General features: G+C 36.6%; 1 protein-coding gene across 4 annotated transcripts in view; it reads left to right on the top strand.

Moving 5' to 3' along the window:
- LOC106880220 (ELKS/Rab6-interacting/CAST family member 1) overlaps positions 1-18,516 on the top strand; it is a 296,919-nt gene that overhangs the window by 178,495 nt on the left and 99,908 nt on the right. The window lies entirely within an intron of this gene.

Genomic DNA, 18,516 nt, shown 5'->3' with positions numbered 1-18,516 from the left:
ATTCGTACTCATCTTGTTTGTTGTTAACACAACGTTTCAGCCAATACACCCTCCAGCCTTCTTCAGGTGTCTTCGGGAAATTTCAAACTTGGGTTCTCATTCCTAAGGTATTTTTTGATATTATTATTATTATTATTAAGTTCACTGCCTGGAATCTAACTTGGAATCTTGGGGTTAGTAGCCCGTGCTCTTAACCGCTATGCCATATGCCCATGTGCATAGTGGTTAAGAGCGTGGGCTGAAATAACAGTGAATTATTTATACTCACTATTCTCATTTGCCTATGGGGCAATTCATTTCATTTGGTTTGAGTGTTTTTTTTTTATTCAGTGTTTTTCTTATCACTCAACATCTTCAAGGGACTTTGCCCAGGACAGATCCCACTGCCAATAAGCACATAAGCAAAGTATATACATTAAGTACATGACATTGGTAATATATATACATGTAATAAGGCAACGAGCTGACAGAATCGTTAACCACGTCAGGAAAAATGCTTAGCAACTTTTCATCTGTCTTTATATTCTGAGTTCAAAAACTGCTGAGGTCAACTTTGTGTTCCATCCTTTCAGGGTTGATAAAATAAGTACCAGTTGAGCACTGGAGTCGATATAATCAACTTACCTCCCCACTCATGCTTGCTGGCCTAGTATCAAAATTTGAAACCAATATATATATATATATTTATATACACATGTATTCCAATCTCAGCATAAATTATGCTAATAGCTATGCTAAGCAGGAGAATGTCTCTGCAGATATTTAGTATGTTCCATGTGAAACAATGACATCTTTGAAAATAAATGTACTGTTTTCAAGATGGAAACATATAAATGCAAATACAGTCAGCTGTTTAATGATTTTGGGGTTTTCTTTTCTTTTTCTACATTGCACAACAAGTAAATATTTTATTGGCTGCAACAGGAACTATGTATATATTTTATTTATTTTTTTATACTGTCCCCTCCAAAACAGTAATTTGCATGTGATAGTATTGCTAGAATAGAAAGCTATCATCAGTCTGTTTTTACTATTTTCTGATTTATTCTACATTCACTCGTATTTTGATGCTTCTCTGCAGCTGCTGTGTTAAAATGTGTATGCATGTGCATATGCACACACACACACATACATATATATATAGATATATGTATATATATGCACACACATTAAGACACACATATATACATACATTGATAGATGCATAAATACATATATTTATACATATGTACATATATACATAGACACAAACAGAATCTTCAGCTGACTTCAGTTTTAACAGATTATCAATGCTTGTATCCATTATGCACCAAGCAACAGCTAACAAAAAAAAAATCATTGTGAATTCAATATATGCACAAACGTGTGTGTGTGTGTGTGTGTGTGTGTGTGTGTGTGTGTGTAGTGAGAAAGTATGAAAAAGAGAGAGAGAGAGATAAGCTTGTATTTATAAACAAAAAGTAGAAGTACTCAATACATTAAATATAGTTTAAAACATTTCATTTACAAATAGGTGCCACAAATTTTTTGATGCTATTCAAGTTAACATACTGATCTTATTTTAAAAGTGAAAATATAAAACTTAAGTGCCAAGAAGTTTTCACCTTCTAATGATGTGTGTGTAAGTATGTGTTTGTGTGCGTGTGCATGCATGTACATGTGTGTTCGCATATTTGTGTCTATTCCTGTCTTGATGTCATGTGATGGTTATAAACAAGCCTGTTCATTTTCAGTCTTTCATGAAAAATATATCTGATCATGGGAAATATTACCTTGCTTGGAAAATAAATTCCATCTGTGTATATGCATAATTATACATATATCATGCATGTGAAAAGAATGCTGGCACGACTTGCAACATGAAGGAAGCTTGAATGTCAATAGTGGGAAACATAAAATAGAGCTACAAGACGAAATGCAATTATGATAAAAGAACATGCAATTAAATTTACTACCTAAATACTGCCAATAGATTTTAATGTGGCTGTGAGTGTGTGTGTATTCATTTATATATACACACACTTTGATGCATTTTTAATACAATTCATATTCGTTACCATACACAATATTATTGTAATTACCATTATCCTATCTATCCTTATGTGTAGTGAAAAATTGAGCCCATCTCATTCACATTATTGTCACCCTCTTGATGCAAACCAAATGAAAGAAGTGTATTGTTTGTTTATATATGACATGCAGTTACATTATCAAATATTGTTACAAAATGAAAGTGAAGTGATGCAAGCTGATATGTAGATGTTTAATAGCAATGTGAACTTAGTATGACTTATGTTAAAGCAATGGGCATAACTACACAAATGTGCCCTACTGACATTGTTTTCACATAGTTTCCAGAAAAATAAGTATTTTTTAATAAAATTTTCTACACATATGCTTCAGATGTTGTAGATTCTGATTATATTGGAATTTGTTGTGAAAAGATTTCTCTGTGGGTGGGGAGAGGAGTATCAGAAAATTTCCACAAGTTGGCTCTGTTTCCTCACAACTTTCAGAAAAATGGATATTTTTTAATGAAATTTTCTATAAATACCTTTCAGAGTGTGTAAATTGTGATTATATTGGAATTTGATGTGAAAAGACAAAGGTGAGAACAAGCATACATACTGACACACACACATCACATTTTTTCTTTTAGAAATTTCGAGTTTCATTTTGTCAATATCTGTGATATGTGTTAGTAAGTGTGTGAACCTACCAATTTTCATTTCTCATATTAAATTCTGATATAATCATAATCTACACACTCTGAATGCTATTTGTAGAAAATTTTATCAAAAAATATTCATTTTCTGAAATTTATATGGAAACAAATCCTACTTGTGGGAATTTTCTGAAATTCCTCTCCCTGACCACAGAAAACATGTTCCACTACAAATTATTGGAATCTACATTGTCTGAAGCATATTTGTAGAAAATTTCATTAAAAAATATGCATTTTTCTGGGAGTTATGAGGAAAGAAAGTCAGGTGGGGCACACATGTGTAGGTATGCCAAGCAATGAAATATTAATCCTTAGTAGATGCCAGCAAAAAATGCAACAATTGAAAATGTAAAATTTTAAACAGACAGCTATAATATGAAATATTGCAAAGCAGTTATTAACAGAACATGCATTTAATATTAAAAAACAATGATGAATGAATGAAGAATATTAACTGAAAAAAAAAAAGGATATGAAACAAGCTTTAATAAAAGTTGTAGAGATATTTGAACATGCAATGTCTGCCAAGTAGAAATTTTAATGACAGATTACTTGTATTTGCACATGCGCATAAAATTTAGTCCAGCCATAAATACTTCCCTCTGGCCAAGGCTGGTATACCATTGTGCATACATTACCAGAAGTCCATAATAAACATGTATTCGTTAAAATTATATCAAAGATACACACACATGCACACATCACATATGAAAGCAAGTGAGGATACAAAACACAAAAGAGAAGGTATGAAGTGGTGGAAGTAATGAAATGTTGAACTAAATATACAATATTTAAGTCTAATCTCTCCAAATTCAAATCCAACTGGTGTTTACTTCATCTTTCTGCTGAGTTGATAAAATTACCAGTAATACAGTGTGGTTTCACTTTTTACTTTTCACAAATTATATTTTTGTTGTTTCTTTTCTTTTCTGTTTTTTCAAATTTTTTAAAAAAATAATTGAGTGGCTTTGTTAAAATTAATAAATTTTTAATCTAAACTTATAATATCTGTTGTTGGCAATTGTTGACACTTCAAATACTCTTTAGGGAATCAAACCATGAGCTGAAAAGCTTGGACAAGCTCTAAGGACTCTTTCTATTTGAATGCCAGTAAATATATCTGGTTGTTGTTGTTCAATTATTGGTAGTTGAATAATTTAGATATATTTATACAGTGGTTACCAAAAGTTTTGAATAAAGCATTGTGGGTGCACGGTGAAGAAGCTGTCATCTCACTCAAGTGGTCTGGGGTTGTTCCTCAATGTTACATCTTGGGCAAGTGTCTTTTACTAAATCTATAGACCTTATGAGTGGATTTGGTTGATAGAAACTGAAAGATGCATGTGTGTATATATATATATATATATATATAGACATTTGAGCGAGATCGTTGCCAGTGCCGATGGACTGGCTCCTGTGCAGGTGACACATAAAATACACCATTTCAAGCGTGGCTGTTGATTGTTATCAACGTCGCCTTCCTGGCACTTGTGCCAGTAGCATGTGAAAAGACGTTCGAGCAAGATCGTTGCCATTGCCGATGGACTGGCTTCTGTGCAGGTGGCATGTAAAATACAGCATTTTGAGCATGGCCGTTGCCAGTACTGCCTGACTGGCCCTCGTGCTGGTGGCACGTAAAAGCACCCACTACACTCTCGCAGTGGTTGGTGTTAGGAAGGGCATCTAGCTGTAGAAACTCTGCCAGATCAGATTGGAGCCTGGTGTCACCTCCTGGTCCACCAGTCCTCAGTCAATCGTCCAACCCATGCTAGCATGGAAAGCAGACGTTAAACGACGATGATGATGATAATATATATATATCCATCCATCATCCAGTGTTTTAAATCCAGGTTTTGTCCCTGTTAATGGTGGTGGTGGTGGGGGGGGGATCTACCTCAATGCCATAGCAACCACTCTCACACCATCTCCCCATCTTGCTCGGTTTTGGGCATCCTCCTTTTTCAAACCAACCCTCCCAATCTCCTCCACCATTTCCTCAGTGTACCTCGTTTTCACAGTCCATTTACCTCAACCACAATCACCCTCCTCAAAGCATGCTCCTCATCCCTCTTCAACACATGCCCATACCACCACACTCCATTCACCCTTGCCAGCTGTTCTACCGATTCTTCCAACCCCAGCATCCCCATCAGGTCCTCAGTCCTATTATCAAACAGCTTCACTCCACAGATTTCTCTCACCATTGCTCTCTCAGTCCTTCTCAAAATTGCTATTTCTCTCTCCCTCAGACACCATGTCTCACTCCCATACAGCATTGCAGTTCTCATGCAACTCCTATAGACCCTTCCTTTCATCTTCAATGAGAATCTTCTCCCATATAACAACACTTTACATTCCCTGAACTTCATCCAGCCTAGGTCTCGCTCTTGCTGTCACAGCTGCTTCACATCCACCACTTACATCTACCCTGTCTCCCAAATAACAAAACCCTCTCACTGTCTCCACCTCGTCACATAGTGTTTCCACTGGTTCTGCCAGCCCCCAGCTCCTTTGTCACATCTTCCACAAACAAACTCTCTTGTCAGTCTTGGGATAACCTTCTGCATTTTCATACATCTACCATGAATCCATTTCTCACATACACAACACCACATTTGCCATTACCCTCCTCCCACATACACCACATGGATCCACCTTACACACTAACACTTCTCCTTCCATCCCGCTCACCATCACCTTTGTCTTCCCGAGGTTTACCTTCAAACCCTTGCTTTCAAACACCTCCTTCCATTTCCAAAACTTCTCCCTCAATTCTTCCATCGTCTCACTCATCAGAACAAGGTCATCTGCATACAGTATCTCCATTAGCAGTCCCTCTCTTGCACTCTCCATCACCACATCAACCACTGCTGCAAACAAGAATGGTGACAACACAGATCCCTGATGCACACCAACTTTCACTGCAAACTTCTCCAACAATTCTGTTCCAATTCTAACTCTTGTCTTTACCCCCTCATACAAACTCATTACTGCCCCCACTATTACCTCTAGTACACCTCTCTTTCTCAATGCCCACTCAATGACCTTCTTTGGAACCTTATCAAATGCCTTCTCCAGATCAACGAAGCACATGTACGACTCCTTCTCCCTATCTCAGTATTCCTCTTGCAGTCTCCTTACAATGAGGCGCAGGCTAGATAGAGGTGGTCATAGATGGAGTTGATATGGAAAGAGTTAATCAACAAGTGCTTAGAGCAAGAGCTAAGCTCAACTTAATTTCTACTCCTTTGTTTGAGAGTAGCATGTATTTGATTATTAGTTAGAATGCTTTCTCTTCAAATATCCCCATAAAGCCCTTAACCCTTTAGCTCCCAGATTACTCTGTCAAATGCAAAGGGTAAAGATCTCCCCACAGCCATGAATGACCATGAGATTGCACCTAGAACATTCCCCTCTGAGGCACAAATCTGGGCACAGTTGTTTTTATGGAAGACCAGCAGTCACCCATGCATACCCACCTTCCCTCTCCATGTCATTGATGTCATCCAAGGGAAAGGCAATTGCCAATACAGCTTGGCATCGGAGACATCGCAGCTCATTTCTACAGCCGAGTTAATTGGTGCAATGTGAAATAAAGTGTCTTGCTCAAGAACACAGTACACAGCCTGGTCTAGGAATCAAACTCACTACCTCATGATTGTGAGCCCGATGCTCTGTTTTTTATTCACAATGTTTTGATTGAATCAGGCACTGCTTCGCAGCTTAAGATTTTGATGATATGATTGTTTATTTTCAGAATGACATTTTAGGGTAGATATGAGAGGTCAAATCTGGCCAGTTTGGTAGAATATTTGGCCTGGATATGATTGGTTTAAATGCTAAAGGGTTAAGGCAAAAGACATCACAACTTTCCATTTCTTCTTCCCTTAAAAAATATCCTGTAGTGAATTAAATATACAAAGAAATAATTAATTGCAGAAATAAGTGTATTGGCTGACAGATAGAGAGCAGAATCATTAGAGCATTGGATGTAACATTTTGAAATATTTGGTAATTGGTTGTGTCTGTTTGCATTCTGAGTTCAAATCCTATTTAGATCCAAACAGCATTTCCTCTATCTGAAATCATTGATAAAATAAGTATCCTGTTGATAAAAATTACTTGTGGGGATTCACTCTAATTGATTATATCTTAAAAGGTGATGCCACAGCATGGCCACAAACTCATTACCTTACACCCACACACCAGACCACTCACTATTACTGCAAGTGTATATGAAAATATTCTTGCAGTTTTGTATGAGAAGACATTCTATGTATGTGTGTGCATCAGCTATATATATGTATATATACGTATATAGCAGATATCTTTAGTCATGTTGTGTCTGTGTTGGTGGATGATTGATGCGCTTGTGTTGGTATATTTGTTAGGTATGTTTCTGTTTGCGTATGGTTGATATGTCGGTGGGAATTAAATAGCAATGTCGGTGGTATCGTGTTTCATTAGTAAATCTGTCAAACAACAGTGCAAGTTTAGATTGCAGTGCAAGCAGCCAGGAAGATCTTGGAAAGAAGGAAGCTAAACTTCTTATTGCATTGACTGCAATAAGAGTAGAAGTAAATTTATCTACGTATACATACATGCAGATAATGTGCACACACATATATAAATGTGCATGCACACACACACACACAAATGATGATGATGATGACATGCATCCACACACACATGCGCGCGTGCACACACATACATGTATATATATATATCATCTTTTAACACCCACCTTCCATGCTGGCGTAGGTTGGAAAGTATTACAGAATCTGACAGATCCAAGAACTGCCTTGTGCTCCATTCTCTGCTTTAGCTTAATTTCTATGGTTAAATGTCCTTCCTAATGGCAATTATTTTACAGAATGACTGGGGGTGCTTTTCATAGTACCAACGCTAGTGAGGTTGCCACACAACTCACAAGACTAAGATCCCTACTCTTCTTTCCTTTCCCCTTTTCCTTTTTCTTTCTTCTACAGACATATTCTATATTCCATTCTCAGAAAGAAATTCTATAAGTATCTTTAATCTCCATTATTTGCATTCATAATTTGGCTGATAACCCTGTGAATTCATAGGTAAAACTCCAGTGTAGCCAGAGATTGATTCAACCAAAATATAAATAATGTGTGTGTGTGTGTGTGTGTGTGTGTGTGTGTGTGTGTGTGTGTCTCTCTCTCTCTATATATATATATTTACTTTATATCATCATTTAACATGTTTCCCAGGTTCCATTTGTCTGTTTTGGCATGGTTTCTGTGGTTGGATGCCCTTCCTAACCCCAACCACTTTACAGAGTGTGCTGGATACTTCTGGCATGGCACTGGCACAAATGCTTCTATATGGCACCAGCACAGGGTCTTTTACATGGCACCTGCATGGGTGCTTTTCCATGACACTGGCACGAGTGTTTTTTATGTGACACTAATACTCACAAGCCCTCAAGTGAAGGGCCTTTTGGCTGAGAGCAGGATGTGGAGGACATACCTGTATGTATGGATGGCCACAGTTTTAATTAGCTTGATATGTCTTCTCAGGTACAGCAAACTGCAAGAGGTCTTGGCCCCTTGTCATGTCATCTGTGAGGCCCAATGTTTGAAGATCCTTTCTCACAACTTCATCTCACATCTTTCTGAGTCTTCCCCTTCCAGAGGTTTGTTCCATAATTAGAGATCAGTAGTTCCTTATACAGCTGTCCTCATCCATACACACCACATAACCATACCAGCAAAGTCTTCTCCCTTACACACTACAACTGATGCCTTTTCTGCCCAATCTTTCTCTTAAATCATTTTCACTCTGATATACATACACTCTGACATTACTCATATGTGTGTGTGTGTGTGTGTGTGTTACATTACTATTCTACTACTCTTCATCCCACTTCAGTAGTGTTACTCATCACCTTCCCTTCCCTAACTTCCCCCTCTCATGTATCATTGGTGGAATCTCTGATGTTTCTAATCATGGCACAGTCCCCCAGTACTCAAGTGCATATATTTTTTCATGTGAGTGGGATCACAAAAATTCTTCTTTTACAGTTTTTGTAAGTACCCATAGATGGAAAGAATTTGTTAGGAGAATTCTTTTCTCCACCTTTTGCATAGCCTGCACCTCCTGCTGTTATCAAAGTAAAGTATGCACCTCTCTAATACTCTTCACTTGATCCATGCTGCTTTCTTTCAACATTGGCATATGTTTACCCAGTTAGGGCTGTGACATTCCACTTGTGGATATTAAAGGAGGACCTGTGCTTGTTAAATCTAGTCTTGAAGGACTTCTGTTGGTCTCACATATATATATATATATAGTGTGTGTGTGTGTGTGTGTGTGTGTGGCATATAGCACATATAGCACATGTATATGTGTGTGTATAGATGTGTCTCTGTTTATATTTGTATCTTCCTCTTGTCTTGACTTTTGTGTAATGATTGTAGACAGTCATTATTCAGTCAAATATTGTCAGTTTGTTTGCATTCCTCTACAAAAACATGTCTGACCATGGAGTTGCTCATTGTTTGACTAAGAGAAATATCAGAAACCAGTAGAGCTTGAGCTATAGAAAAAAATCTGCCTCAACGAGTTTCATCTGACCCATGCAAAAGTGGGTGTTATATTAATGATGATGACATGGTCAGTATTTGAATATATCAGGTCATTAAGAATGAAATGTCTGATTTTCTTATGCACCAAGTTTGACAATCGTTAACTCTAATGTTTTATCTTGACAATTCTTTGTTTTACAACATTGAAGTGTTACATCATCACTTTTCGAAATGCAATTCATGATGTCTGATTATATTGTGAATTTTCTCTTGTAAATCAATTTTTGTGAATGCATGGGTAGATAAAAAATTCATGTTGTTTATGAATATGATTTTCATCATGGAACCACTGCATCCCAGACAGTTTGAAACATCAAAGAGGTGCTTGGGGAAGATGTGGCGAAGAAACACACTGTACATCAATGGTTTGAGAAGTTCTGGTCTGGAAAATTAGCCCCATGGTAGACTTGAGGCCAAGGTTGATAATGATATGCTGGAAACTATAGTAGAAGCGGATACATCTCAAACTGCGCTTGAGTTAGCAAGGTTTGATGTTTCGATTCCAACTGTACTGGGCCATCTGTAACAAATTGGCAAGGTAAAGAAACTGGACAAGTGGGTACTACACAAACTGAACGATCATCAAATGAGACGTCTTAAAACTTGCTGTTCTTTGCTGTCTCGGCATAAAAGTGAACCATTTTTGCATCGCATTGTTACGTGTGATGAAAAATGGATTTTCAACAACAGCAAGCATTCTGCACAGTGGTTGGGTAGAGACGAAGTGCCAAAAAAACAATATTCACCAAAAAACGCTAATGGTGTCTGTTTGGTGGTCCAGCACTGTTGTCATCCACTACAACTTCATGGGACCTCGTAAGTCAATTACAGCAGATGTATACATCAACCAACTGGATGAAATGATGAATGAACTTGCAATTAAACAAGTGAGTTTGGTCAAAAGAGACAGGCCAATTCTCTTGCAAGACAATGCTCAACCACATGTTGCACAAAGAACGCTACTCAGGTTACAGGAACTGAACTTGGAAGTACTCTGTCATCCACCATATTCACGAGGCCTTGCACCAACTGATTATCAAGTTTTCCAGGCATTAGACAACTTTTTGCAAGGGAAAGCTTCTGAAGAAGATGCAAAAACAGTCTTTCGTGATTTCATCACCTCTTGCTCTCCAGAATTCTTTGCTGCCAGCATAAATAAGCTACCAATGAAATGGCAAAATTGCGTTGATAATTTAGGTGCATACTTTGATTAACTACATTGCTTTTTGTTGAGGTAAAGTAAAATAAACTTTCAGTTCAAAATCAGACATTTCATTTCTTAATGACCTAATATTTCATGTTAGTATCTACCAATGTCTAAAAGAAATAGTGTTGCACTATACATATGTGTGGACATTATTTCTATTGTACTTTTTTAAGGCGATGAGCTGGCAGAATCGTTAGCACACTGGGCAAAATGCTTAGTTGCATTTCATCTGTCTTTGCATTCTGAGTTCAAGTTCTACCAATGTCAACTTTGCCTTTCATCCTTTTGGGTCAATAAGGTAAGTTAAATACTGGGTTCAATGTAATTGACTTCCTCCGAAATTGCTGGCCTTGTGCCAAAATTTGATATCATTATTTCCATTCTATTTAATTTTTTCAAGAACCCATACTTCACATTACAGGTCAAATAAACATGAACTGCATACTTAAAAATCTTGCTTGAAAATAGCAAAAATTAAACATCAAAATACAAATTAGAATTGCTTCTAACAACAAAATACAAATTAAAACTGAACCTCAGCTTTCCTCGTTGCAAGTAAGACTTTTATATTTCTGTGGCTGGTTAAATAGTACCACTAATATACTGGTGGTATCATTTTAATCAACTGATATATTTGAAACAATAAAAACAAATTTGTTTTTAAAAAATTTCAAATTTAGGCTTTGATAACATTTTAAATTGATATGATGGAATTGTGGGGTGGAATATGTTAGGTGAGAGGGGGAGTTTACATAAATTAGTGTGGGTTTAGTGAAGTTTATGTTAAAATTCTATTAACAGCAATAAAATCAAAACCAATACATCTGAATAAATATTATCATTCTTGTGTAGGCTATTCCCTGTTGTTGCTGTGTGTGTGTGTAAGAGCGAGATAGAGGGAGAGAGAGTGAGTGAAGTGTGTGGCTAGCAGAGCATGTGCGTGGGATAAAGAATATTTTGAAGACACAGCTCAGTCTATTTCCATTGTATTCTACGCCAACTTGGACAATATGATGATATTGATTTTTGTTAATATTTTTTCCCTTCTTTCCATGCTATTGATCTGTCCTTTGAGACAGCAACAACTACTACAATAACAATAACAACAACAACAACAACTACTTCTACTACTACTACTACTGTGGCAGATTGACTTGCAGCTAATGACCTCTCATTCATTTAATTAGCCATTTCATGATTTATCTTTTAAATTGTTTCTTTTTTTTTTTTGGTTTGTGTTTTGAGGTTTGTATCTGGTCAAGTTTTGAAGGTGTTGACACTTCTGTTGTTAAAATGCATCAGAACAAACCTTGTTTCTGTGGTTTCTCACAAGAGTATCAGGTCCATTACCAGAGTGAAATACTGTGATGTGACAAGGAAAGGCAGTTTGGATCAATGCAGCCTCTTCATCCTACCTCTTCAGTCCTTTGGATGCTTTTTTGTAAGATTTATTCTGCTGGCAGCATTCAAACCAGACACCCCTATCTTCCCAATTCCATTTCTATCCTTGTTTTTACCTTCAGACATTGACCTACACATGTCCAGTTTTTGCAATGGCCACATTAATTTCACTTGTCTGAAATGAGAGCCTTTAAAAATCAAGATTACTGACTCTTCTTTATCTCATTGACCAACTTATATCTATATAAGAAGCCTGTTGCATGCATTAATGTCTCCTTGATAGCTGCAAAATAGTTGTAAACAAGTGTTAACATCATACAAACAGTGTTATTCATTTCCAATCTGCAAGAAAATATGTCTGGCCATGAGAAATATTGGAAACACGTGAAGATTGGCAATAGGACAAGCATCTAACTGTGGAAAGTATGCTTCAACAGACTCTGTCCAACCCATGCAAGCATGGTTAAGTGGACATTAACGAAAGAAGTTCTCAGCATGGAAGAAGCCACTAAACCTAACATTCGTTAACTTGGATAAGGCTTTCGACAGGGTCCTGTTGTTTGGTGGCCATTAAAAAAAACTAGACCCAAATAAATGGATAGTGAGATTCATACAAACCATGCACAGTGACTCCTTTAACAAGAGTTCAGTATGCAAGTAGGTGTCCATTAGAGCTCTGTTATCAACTCCTTCTTGTTTATGATATTCGTCTAGCAACTGTCTATGAGAATTTACGCATGCCACAGACCGAAACTAAATTCAAACTTCCAACAATCAATCAAATAGGTTTAAAGTAAACCAAGCAAAAACAAAAAGTTTTAATTAGCAGGAAAAAAAAGACCAGATTCTATTGCTCTCTGTTCTTTATATTTTGTTATTTGATGCTTCATTTATCATATACATGATAGTACCAAGTCAGAAGAGTAGGGAGCCTGTCAAACAAGTGGTGTGTTGTTCTGAACCAGGGATGCTTGGATTACGAGGTGTGTTTAAAAAGCATCTGGCTTTACTTTTTCGCTGACACTCTCCACATACACAAATCCTCTATTAGAATGGAATGCACTGATCCTGTGCTTATTCCCACTACTATAGCCTTGGGCAGACCAAAACCTTGTGAGTGGATTTGATAGAAACTAAAAGAACCCTGTTGTATATATATCATGGACTCTCCCTTGATTAGGCAACATATGAGGGTTCTGCAATTTCTTGCTGAACATCTTACACAGATGATTTGTTTACAGTGATCAAATGTTTGTGTTCACATAAGCTCACTCCCTCCATTAAATTGACATTATTTGTACAACATGCCTCATGTCAGTTGATGAAATGATCATAGAGCAATGTGAAATGAAGTGTTTTGCTCGAGAACACAATGCAATGCCCAGTCTGGGAATTGAAACCACAATCTTGCAATCATAAGTGCAACACCCTAACCACTAAGTCATGTACTTTCATATATATTTATATGTGTGTATGTCACTGAGTGTCCCTCACCACCACTTGACAACCAGTTTTGATGTGTCTGTGTCTCCATAGGTTAGCAGTTCAGCAGGAGGGACTGCTAGAATAAGTGCCAGGCTTAAAAATAAAATAAGTACTGGATCAATTCATTTGACTAGAAATACTCCAAAGCAGTATCCAGTATGGCTGGAGTCTAATGACTTAAACAAGTAAAAGATAAGTAGGTTAATAGGTGCAGACATGGCTGTACTGTTAGGAAGCTGAACTACATGGTTTCAGGTTCTATCCCACTGCATGGCACCTTGGGCAAGTTTCTTCTACTATAGCCTTGGGCTTACCAATAGCTTGTGAGTGAATTTGGTAGACAGAAGCTATGTGAAAGCTTGTTGTATTTGTATATATTACGTATATGTGTGTGTTTTTATGTGTGCCTCTCCCACCACTGACTTTGACAACTGCTGCTGGTTTGTTTATGTTCTTATTACTTAGTAGTTTATCAAAGTGATCAATAGAAAAAGTAACAAATTTACATGTAAATGAGTACTGGGGTCAGTTTGTTGAACTAAAACCATTTGTCAGTGGCCCAGGATGGCTGCAGTCCAATGACTGCAACGGTGATAATAAGAAGGAAGAGGAAAAGAAAGAAAGAATGATTGGAAGAATTCTAATAGGACTGTTAGAGAAATGATCTTTGCTGTAGAATATTACTTCTTCTGTCCACTTTAGTTTTGAATTACAAGTGAGAGGAGTCTCTATGTGGTCATACAGCTTGCTAGAAATAATCACCCTCAACTCACACTCTCTTGAATGGACACGTTGGAAAGTGTAATACAACACACACACACAAAATGGAATGGCTTCAATTAAACTGGAATGGTCATAACTGGAATGGCTTGATCCAAGCTGAATTGTAGCTAAATAACAACTGCCTTCTCCACCACCACCACCACCAACAACAACAACAACTCTGTTTCTTTTCTACACCTCTTTTGTTTCTTCTCTGCCATGATACAACTTGTTTCTTATCCATCTTTATATTCTCACCACCATCTGTTCTCACCACCATCTGTTCTCACCACCATCTGTTCTCACCACAATCTGTTCTCACCATTACTATCCCACCATTATTACCACTGTCAGCATCACCACATGGAGTGCCACTACTATTTCTACCTTAATACCATCACTTTCCACAATCATCACCTTTATTTCTTTTCTGTCACTTCCGCCACCACCACCACCACCACCATCATTGTCATCAAAATATTTGTTATTTCAGATAATAGAGAATGTGTGATAGTATTTACTTTGTGCTTTTGTTTTTCTTCTCCTCTTCAACAACAGAAACTGAGCGCTTCTAAGTACAATGATGAAGAAAAAAAGTAAAAAAAAAAAAAGAGAAAGAAAAAAAAAACCTCAACTCGCAACGTGACACTAAATAGATTTATTAAGGTGTTGTAATCCAGTATGTGTTTGTTTTTTGTTGTTTATTGTTCCATCTGATCATTGAATATTCCAAGGTTTTTTGTTGATTTCTATTTTTGTTTGCTCATTGTTTGTTCTTCCATATCGATGGAGTAGGTCTTTGTTCTGTTTTTGTTTCATGGATTTGCTAATGTACATTTTTGTACTCTCCTCATTCTCCGTTGTTGCAAGTCACACCCTTGATGTGATATAAATATAACATCATCATCATCATCATAATCTTAAAGTCTATTTTCCCATGTTGGCATGGATTGGATGAAGTTTATTGTGGCAGATTTTCTATGGCTGGATGCACTTTGAATCGCTGATCCTCACTTCAGGGTAATATTTGCTTATGGCCAGATGTGTTTGCACTGAATTTTAGAAATGAATGACACTGCTTGTTGTGTAATGTCAAGACAAGGAGACACATGCACAAACATACACAATTGGCTTCTTTCAATTTCCACCTACCAAATCATATGATTGGGAATCAGTCTTCTTACCTTCACAGGCATGCCTGCATCAAGATATGTGTATCATGTTTCTCGTTTCACATTCTTGTAACCTACAGATACACACCATCTTCCTTTTACACATCCTTCTCCTGTCTACTGAATTAAACAACGATCCTCATGTAATTACAATATATATGTATTGGCACAAGTGGAGCTGTGTAGTAACAAGATTGCTTCCCAACCACATGGTTCTGGCTTCAGTCACACTGCATAGCAACTCATATATACATATATACGACAGGCTTCTTTCAGTTTCCGTCTACCAAATCCACTCACAAGGCTTTGGTTGGTCCGAGGCTATAGTAGAAGACACTTGCACAAGGTGCTACGCAGTGGGACTGAACCAGGAACCATGTGGTTGGTAAGCAAGCTACTTACCACACAGCCACTCCTATGCCTATATATATATATATATATATATATATATATATATATATATATATATATATATATATATATATATATATATATATATATATATACTGTTGTGTCTGGGGAGAGTCATTTTCTTATTGTGCCTTAAAATTTAATATACTCACCGGTAAAATTTCCCCTTATTTCTTATTTTTATTTTCCTAGAATTTTCATTGTGTCTTGCAACCTTTTCAATAGTCTTGACTACTGAAAAGGTTGCAAGACGCAACGAAAATTCTAGGAAAATAAAAATAAGGAATAAATTTTACCAGTGAGTGTATTAAATTTTAAGGCACAATACGAAAATGACTCTCCCCAGACACAATAGAATATGCTTCAACACACGAAATCACATACAAAATCTTGCAAACCAAATCCAAAAACGAAATATATATATACATACACACACACACACATATATATATATATACACATATATATACATATATATGCATATATATATACATATATATACATATGTATATATGCATATATGTATATACATGTGTATATATGCATATATATATACATATACATATATATACATACACATATATATACATACGTATATATGCATATATATATATATGTATATATACATATATATATATATATATATATATATATATATATATATAAATATATGCATATATATATGTGTATATACATATATATATATACGTATATATATATATATGTGTGTGTATGTATATATATATGAATATATACATATATATATGTATATACATATATATAGATATATGTATATACATATATAGATATCTGTATATACATATATATGTATATATATATATACATGCATATATATGTATGTATATGTATATATATATATATATATATATATATATATATATATATATATATATATATGCATATGGGGGTGACAAAATGATGGAACTCTTAAATATTTTGATTTGTCACTGTTGGAGAAGTGAGAAAGTGCCTCAAGACTTGATTGATACCATTCTTGTCTCCTTATATAAATCGGGGCCAAAGGATCTGTGTGGTAATTTTCGTGGGATTTCGCTTTTGTCTGTGGTTGGAAAGGTACTTGCCCGCATTTTGTTAGAACGTTTAAATACCTTTATAGTTCCAAATATAGTGTCTGAGTCTCAGTGTGGTTTTTGTTTCTCCAGGGGCACAGCTGATTGTATCTTTACTGTCAGACAATTACAAGAGAAGTGCATTGAACAGAATCTTGCTGTATACCGTTGCTTTGTTGATTTGAGCAAAGCATTCGATACTGTTAATCGAAATGCTCTGTGGCTAATTCTGGGGGAAATAGGTTGCCCAGAAAAGTTTATAAACATGGTCAGGGCTTTGCATCAGGATATGAGAGCTAGGGTTAATTTTGGTGGTACGCTTTCTGAATCTTTTGCTGTGGAAAATGGAGTAAAGCAAGGAGACCTTGATGCACCCACCCTCTTTGCAATATATTTTGCCGTTGTGGTGTCACATTCCTTTCAAAACTCTGAGGAGGGTATTTACATAAAATATCGAACAACAGGGAATGTTTTTAATTTAACCCAACTGAAGTTTAAAACGAAGGTTTTTACTTCACTTATTAGGGAACTTTTGTATGCTGACGATTGCGATCTGGTTAGTCATTCTGAAATGGGTCTGCAATCCCTTGTATCTGCATTTGATGCAGCTTGTGATAATTTTGGCCTGACTATCAATCTGAAAAAAAACCAGTTGTAATGTATCAACCTGTGTATGGTGCTGTTTGTAACCCCCCTAAAATTTTTGTTAAGGGAAAGTTACTTGAGGTTGTCAATTCATTTGTCTACCTGGGAAGCTCTGTTCAAGATGATGGAAATCTTGATATGGAACTACACCTGCGAATTCAAAGGGCAGCAAAAGCATTTGGTGGCTTGGAGTCACGCGTCTGGCGCCAGCGATATATAAATAACAATACAAAGCTGGCTCTTTACAAATCATTTGTCTTAACATCCCTATTGTATTCCTGTGAAACTTGGAATTGTTATGAAAGGCATTTTAAAATGTTAGAAAAATTCCACCAAAAATGCCTTCGTCATATTTTAAAAATTAAATGGAATTCTTTTACTCCAAACACAGATATCCTTGCATCTACAGGCATCCCCTCAATTAAAGTCATGGTTTTGAGGAACCAATTGAGATGGTGTGGCCATATTGTTTGAATGGCAGATGAACGCATGCCAAAACAGCTGTTTTATGGTGAGCTTGCAGAGGGGAAATGCTGTCGGCATAAACATAAAAAAAGGTTTAAGGATGGCATAAGGACTGCTATGAAGTCAATTGGAATGACTCCAAAAGATATAGAAGCCCTCACTTCAGATCGAGTTGGATGGCGAACAAGGGTGTGGAGTGGAGTGAAAGCGTTTGAAGCGGCCAGGATGACGCAAGCAGGACTCAAGAGATATTTAAGGAAAAATGTAAAGATCGAGAAGGTGAATGACAAGGACCTTTTTGTGTGCACAGTCTGTGACAGACCATGTCTGTCCTTGGCTGGCCTCAAATCTCAAATCTCACCTGCGAACCCATGGAAAACAAACTTCAACCAGCTATTCTGATTATATGTCTGTGCACACGTTTGAATGTGGTGTGTACCAGAGGGCTTGCAAATCCAATGGGGGTCTTAAAAGACATGTTAGGATCCACAATGAGCAGAACTTACTTGCAGGTATTGGTAGTGCAAATCAGAGGTGC

This window comes from Octopus bimaculoides, chromosome 25 (assembly GCF_046866305.1).
Source record: "Octopus bimaculoides isolate indiv1 chromosome 25, ASM4686630v1, whole genome shotgun sequence".
In the NCBI taxonomy this organism is placed as follows: domain Eukaryota; kingdom Metazoa; phylum Mollusca; class Cephalopoda; order Octopoda; family Octopodidae; genus Octopus; species Octopus bimaculoides.
This window is presented reverse-complemented; position numbering and strand designations above follow the sequence as displayed.